This window comes from Arachis ipaensis, chromosome B2, assembly GCF_059453495.1.
Source record: "Arachis ipaensis isolate K30076 ecotype BB chromosome B2, ASM5945349v1, whole genome shotgun sequence".
NCBI lineage: Eukaryota > Viridiplantae > Streptophyta > Magnoliopsida > Fabales > Fabaceae > Arachis > Arachis ipaensis.
Genome location: NC_142437.1, coordinates 97,001,585 through 97,007,536, shown reverse-complemented (window position 1 = coordinate 97,007,536; position 5,952 = coordinate 97,001,585). Strand labels below are relative to the sequence as shown.

General features: G+C 36.6%; 1 non-coding gene across 1 annotated transcript; it reads left to right on the top strand.

The window, feature by feature from the left end:
• Window positions 1–1,402: 1,402 nt before the first annotated feature.
• LOC148574938 (small nucleolar RNA R71) lies at window positions 1,403–1,510 on the top strand. Its single transcript, XR_015906577.1, has one exon. It is a non-coding gene; the product is annotated as a small nucleolar RNA R71 (small nucleolar RNA).
• Window positions 1,511–5,952: the final 4,442 nt, after the last annotated feature.

Here is a 5,952-nt window from a genome sequence, read left to right as displayed (position 1 = left end):
TTCCAAGAATGATGGATTCATCCTCATCCTTCCCAGCATCCAGGATTATGAAATCAGCAGGGATATAAAGGCCTTCAACCTTTACTAACACGTCCTCTACTTGTCCATAAGCCTCTTTTCTTGAGTTGTCTGCCATCTCTAATGAGATTCTAGCAGCTTGCACCTCAAAGATTCCCAGTTTCTCCATTATAGAGAGGGGCATGAGGTTTATTCCTGACCCAAGGTCACATAGAGCCTTTTCAAAGGTCATGGTGCCTATGGTACAAGGTATTAGGAACTTTCCAGGATCCTGTTTCTTCTGAGGCAATCTCAGTTGATCCAATGCATTTAGTTCATTGGTGAACAGGGGAGGTTCATCTCCCTAAGTCTCATTACCAAATAAATTGGCATTCAGCTTCATGATTGCACCAAGGAACTTGGTAACTTGCTCTTCAGTAACATCCTCATTCTTTTCAGAAGAGGAATACTCATCAGAGCTCATGAATGGCATAAGGAGGTTCAATAGAATCTCTATGGTCTCTAGATGAGCCTCAGATTCCTTTGGTTCCTCAGAGGAAAACTCCTTATTGATCATTGGACGTCCCAGGAGGTCTTCCTCATTGGGATTCACGTCCTCCCCTTCATTCTTGGATTCGGCCATGATGGTTATATCAATGTCCTTGCAATCTCTCTTTGGATTCTCTTCTGTATTTCTTGGGAGAGTACTAGGAGGGGTTTCAGTGATCTTCTTACTCAGCTGGCTCACTTGTGCCTCCAAATTTCTAATGGAGGACCTTGTTTCATTCATGAAACTTAGAGTGGCCTTAGATAGATCAGAGACTAAATTTGCTAAGCTAGATAGATTCCGCTCAGAATTCTCTGTCTGTTGCTGAGTGGATGATGGAAAAGGTTTACTATTGTTAAACCTGTTTCTTCCACCATTAGTAAAGCCTTGTTGAGGCTTTTGTTGATCCTTCCATGAGAGATTTGGGTGATTTCTCCATGAGGGGTTATAGGTGTTCCCATAGGGTTCACCTATGTAATTCACCTCTGCTATTGCAGGATTCTCAGGATCATAAGCTTCTTTCTCAGAAGATGCCTCTTGAGTGCTGTTGGATGCAGCTTGCATTCCATTCAGACTCTGAGAAATCATATTGACTTGCTGGGTCAATATTTTATTCTGAGCCAATATGGCATTCAGAGTATCAATTTCAAGAACTCCCTTCTTCTGAGGCGTCCCATTACTTACAGGATTCCTCTCAGAAGTGTACATGAACTGGTTATTAGCAACCATGTCAATGAGTTCTTGAGCTTCTGCAGGCGTTTTCTTTAGGTGAATGGATCCACCTGCAGAAGTATCCAATGACATCTTAGCTAATTCAGACAGACCATCATAGAATATATCCAGGATGGTCCATTCTGAAAGCATGTCAGAAGGACACTTTTTGGTCAGTTCCTTGTATCTCTCCCAAGCTTCATAGAGGGATTCACCTTCTTTCTGTCTGAAGGTTTGGACATCCACTCTAAGCTTACTAAGCTTTTGAGGAGGAAAGAACTTGGCTAAGAAAGCCTTGACCAGCTTATCCCAAGAGTTCAGGCTATCCTTAGGTTGAGAGTCCAACCATATTCTAGCTCTATCTCTCACAGCAAACGGGAAAAGCATTAGCCTGTAGACTTCAGGATCTACTCCATTAGTCTTAACAGTATCACAGATCTGCAAGAATTCAGTTAAGAACTGAAAGGGATCTTCAGATGGAAGTCCATGAAACTTGCAGTTCTGTTGCATCAGAGAAACTAGTTGAGGTTTAAGCTCAAAATTGTTTGCTCCAATGGCAGGGATTGAGATGCTTCTTCCATGTAAATTGGAATTAGGTGCAGTAAAGTCACCAAGCATCCTCCTTGCATTATTATTATTTTCGGCTGCCATCTCCTCTTCCTGTTCGAAAATTCCTGTAAGGTTGTCTCTGGATTGTTGTATTTTAGCTTCTCTTAGTTTCCTTTTCAGAGTCCTTTCAGGTTCAGGATCTGCTTCAACAAGAATGTTCTTGTCCTTGCTCCTGCTCATATGAAAAAGAAGGGAACAGAAAAATAATAATAGGGATCCTTTTTACCACAGTGTAGAGGTTCCCTTGTTGTTAGTAGAAGAAGAAAAGAAGAGTAGAAGAGAAAAGAAAGGAGAATCCAAACAGAAGGGTGAGGATAGGAGCAGTGATTTGAGATGAAGAGAAGTGTTAGTAAATAAATAAATAAATAGAAGAAGATGAGAGAGAGAAGTTTTTGAAAATAATTTTTGAAAAAAAAAGAGTTAGTGATTTTCGAAAATTAAAGGGGGGAAAAAAATTAAAATCAAAATTTGAAACAATTAGTTAATTAAAATAATTTTGAAAAAGGAGGGAGATAATTTTTGAAAATTAGAGAGGGAAAATTAGTTAGGTGATTTTGAAAAAGATAAGAAACAAATAAAAAGTCAATTAGTTAGTTGAAAAAGATTTGAAATTTGTTTTTGAAAAAGATATGATTGAAATTTTAAAAGATATGATTGAAACAAATAGATAAGATTTGAAAATTAAATTTGAAAAGATAAGAAGTTAGAAAAAGATTTTGAAAACAAAGTTTTTGAAAAAGATTTGATTTTTTTAAAAAATCAAAATTAATGACTTGATTCACAAGTAATCACAAGATATGATTCTAGAACTTAAAGTTTGAATCTTTCTTAACAAGCAAGTAACAAACTTGAAATTTTTGAATCAAAACATTAATTGTTGATAATATTTTCGAAAATTATGAACTAAAATTAAGAAAAAGATTTTTGAAAATTAATTTGAAAATTTTCGAAAATATTAGAAAGGATTTTTGAAAAAGATTTTGAAAAAGATAAGATTTTTAAATTGAAAATTTGATTTGACTCATAAGAAACAACTAGATTTTAAAATTTTTTGAAAAAGTCAACTCAAATTTTCGAATTTAAGAGAAGAAAAAGGGAAAGATATTTTTTTGATTTTTTTTTGAATTTTTAATGAAGAAAGAGAAAAACATGAAAAAGACTCATAACATAAACATTATGAATCAAAACACACAATGCATGCAAGAACACTATGAATGTCAAGATGAACACCAAGAACACTTTGAAGATTATGATGAACATCAAGAACATATTTTTGAAAATTTTTCTATGCAAAGAAAACATGCAAGACACCAAACTTAGAAATCTTTAATATTTGGACTCTAACAAACGAAAAATGCATATGAAAAACAAGAAAAGACACAAAACAAGAAAATTTAAAGATCAAACAAGAAGACTTACCAAGAACAACTTGAAGATCATGAAGAACACTATGAATGCATGAATTTTTCGAAAATTTTATGCAAACTTTAAAACATGCAATTGACACCAAACTTAAAATTGACTCAAGACTCAAACAAGAAATATGAAATATTTTTTATTTTTATGATTTTCTAAATTTTTTTTTGGTATTTTTCGAAAATTATTGAAAAAGAAAAATAAGGATTCCAAAATTTTTTATATGAATTCCAGGAATCTTGTCCTCTTAGTCTAAAACTTCAGTCCAGGAATTAGACATGGCTCACTACCCAGCCAAGCCTTCAATGAAAGCTCCGATCCAAAACACTAGACATGGCCAATGGCCAGCCAAGCTTTAGCATGTAAATCAGACATTCATCAGCTAAGTCATCAAATTAACTTGCCTCTATGCTGATGGTTTGGAAGCCTCAGTCCAAAAGATTTTAGACATGGCTTTACAGCCAGCCAGGCTTCAACATGCTTCATGAAACACTAGAATTCATTCTTAAAAATTCTGAAGAAAAATATAATTTTTTTGAAAATATTTTTAATTTTTAATTTTTTTTATTTTGAAAAAAAAAAGGAAAGAAAGTTACCTAATCTGAGCAACATGATGAACCGTCAGTTGTCCAAACTCGAACAATCCCCGGCAACGGCGCCAAAAACTTGGTATGCGAAATTGTTACTCTGAGGTTGTAAAATTTGTTGTTCGTTCTCTCCCTGGCAATGGCGCAAAAAACTGGTGCACAATACCATGGTCCAGACATAACTTCACAACTTCGCACAACTAACCAGCAAGTGCACTGGGTCGTCCAAGTAATAAAACCTTACGTGAGTAAGGGTCGATCCCACGGAGATTGTTGGTATGAAGCAAGCTATGGTCATCTTGTAAATCTTAGTCAGGAGGATATTAAATGGTTATGGAGTTTTCGAATAATAATAATAAATAAATAGAAAATAAAGATAGAAATACGTATGTATATCATTGGTGAGAATTTCAGATAAGCGTATAGAGATGCTTTCGTTCCTCTGAATCTCTGCTTTCCCGCTGTCTTCATCCAATCAGTCTTACTCCTTTCCATGGCAAGCTTTCTGTAAGGGCATCACCGTTGTTAATGGCTACATCCCATCCTCTCTGTGAAAAAAGGTCCAAATGCTCTGTCATGACACGGCTGATCATCTGGAGGTTCTCGATCATACTGGAATAGGATTCACCCTCCTTTTGCGTCTGTCACTATGCCCAGCACTCGCGAGTTTGAAGTTCGTCACAGCCATCCCTTCCCAGATCCTACTTGGAATACCACAGATAAGGTTTAGACTTTCCAGATCTCAGGAATGGCCATCCATGGGTTCTAACTTATACCACAAAGATTCTAATATCTCGGACTCGGTCCTCTGTATTAGATATCTAAGAGATACTCATTCTAGCTTGTTTGCATGTAGAACAGAAGTGTTTGTCAGGCACGCGTTCATAAGTGAGAATGATGATGAGCGTCACATAATCATCACATTCATCATGTTCTTGGGTGCGAATGGATATCTTAGAAGCGGAATAAGTTGAATTGAATAGAAAAACAGTAGTACTTTGCATTAAATCATGAGGAACAGCAGAGCTCCACACCTTAATCTATGGAGTGCAGAAACTCTACCGTTGAAAATATATAAGTGATGAAGGTCCAGGCATGGCCGAATGGCTAGCCCCCAAAACGTGATCAATAGATCAAAAGGTAAATCAAAGATTGTCTGAGGACTAGGCGTCCAAAGATTGAACTAAAAGTCATAAGATGTTCTAAATACAATAGTAAAAAGTCCTATTTATACTAAACTAGCTACTAGGGTTTACAGAAGTAAGTAATTGATGTATAAATCTACTTCCGGGGCCCACTTGGTGTGTGCTTGGGCTGAGCTTGAAGTTTACACGTGCAGAGGCTTCTTCTGGAGTTGAACGCCAAGTTGTAACGTGTTTTTGGCGTTCAACTCTGGTTCGTGACGTGTTTCTGGCGTTTAACTCCAGACTGCAGCATAGAACTGGTGTTCAACGCCCTTTTGCATCGTCTAAACTCGGCCAAAGTATGGACTATTATATATTGCTGGAAAGCCCTGGATGTCTACTTTCCAAAGCAATTGGAATCGCGCCATTTTGAGTTTTTTAGCTCTAGAAAATCCATTTTGAGTGCAGGGAGGTCAGAATCCAACAGTATCAGCAGTCCTTCTTCAACCTCTGAATCTGATTTTTGCTTAAGTCCCTCAATTTCAGCCAGAAAATACCTGAAATCACAGAAAAACACACAAACTCATAGTAAAGTCCAGAAATGTGAATTTAATATAAAAACTAATAAAAACATCCCTAAAAGTAACTAGATCCTACTAAAAACATACTAAAAACAATGCCAAAAAGCGTATAAATTATCCGCTCATCAGTGGACCTCCTTGTGACTACCAACAACTACCACCATATGATATAAACCCCCTCTTCAACATAGCTTTGAACTACCATACTCACAAGCCCCCTACAATCAGACACCTTTATATGATCCTAACCCTTATCCACCATACTAACCACCTTATGAGCCATATGAACCATACATAGAGGCACCCCAATTCCAACCCAATTACTCCCAAGAACCACCACCCCAAAAACATACTTCCCCATAATCAATAATAAACTACAC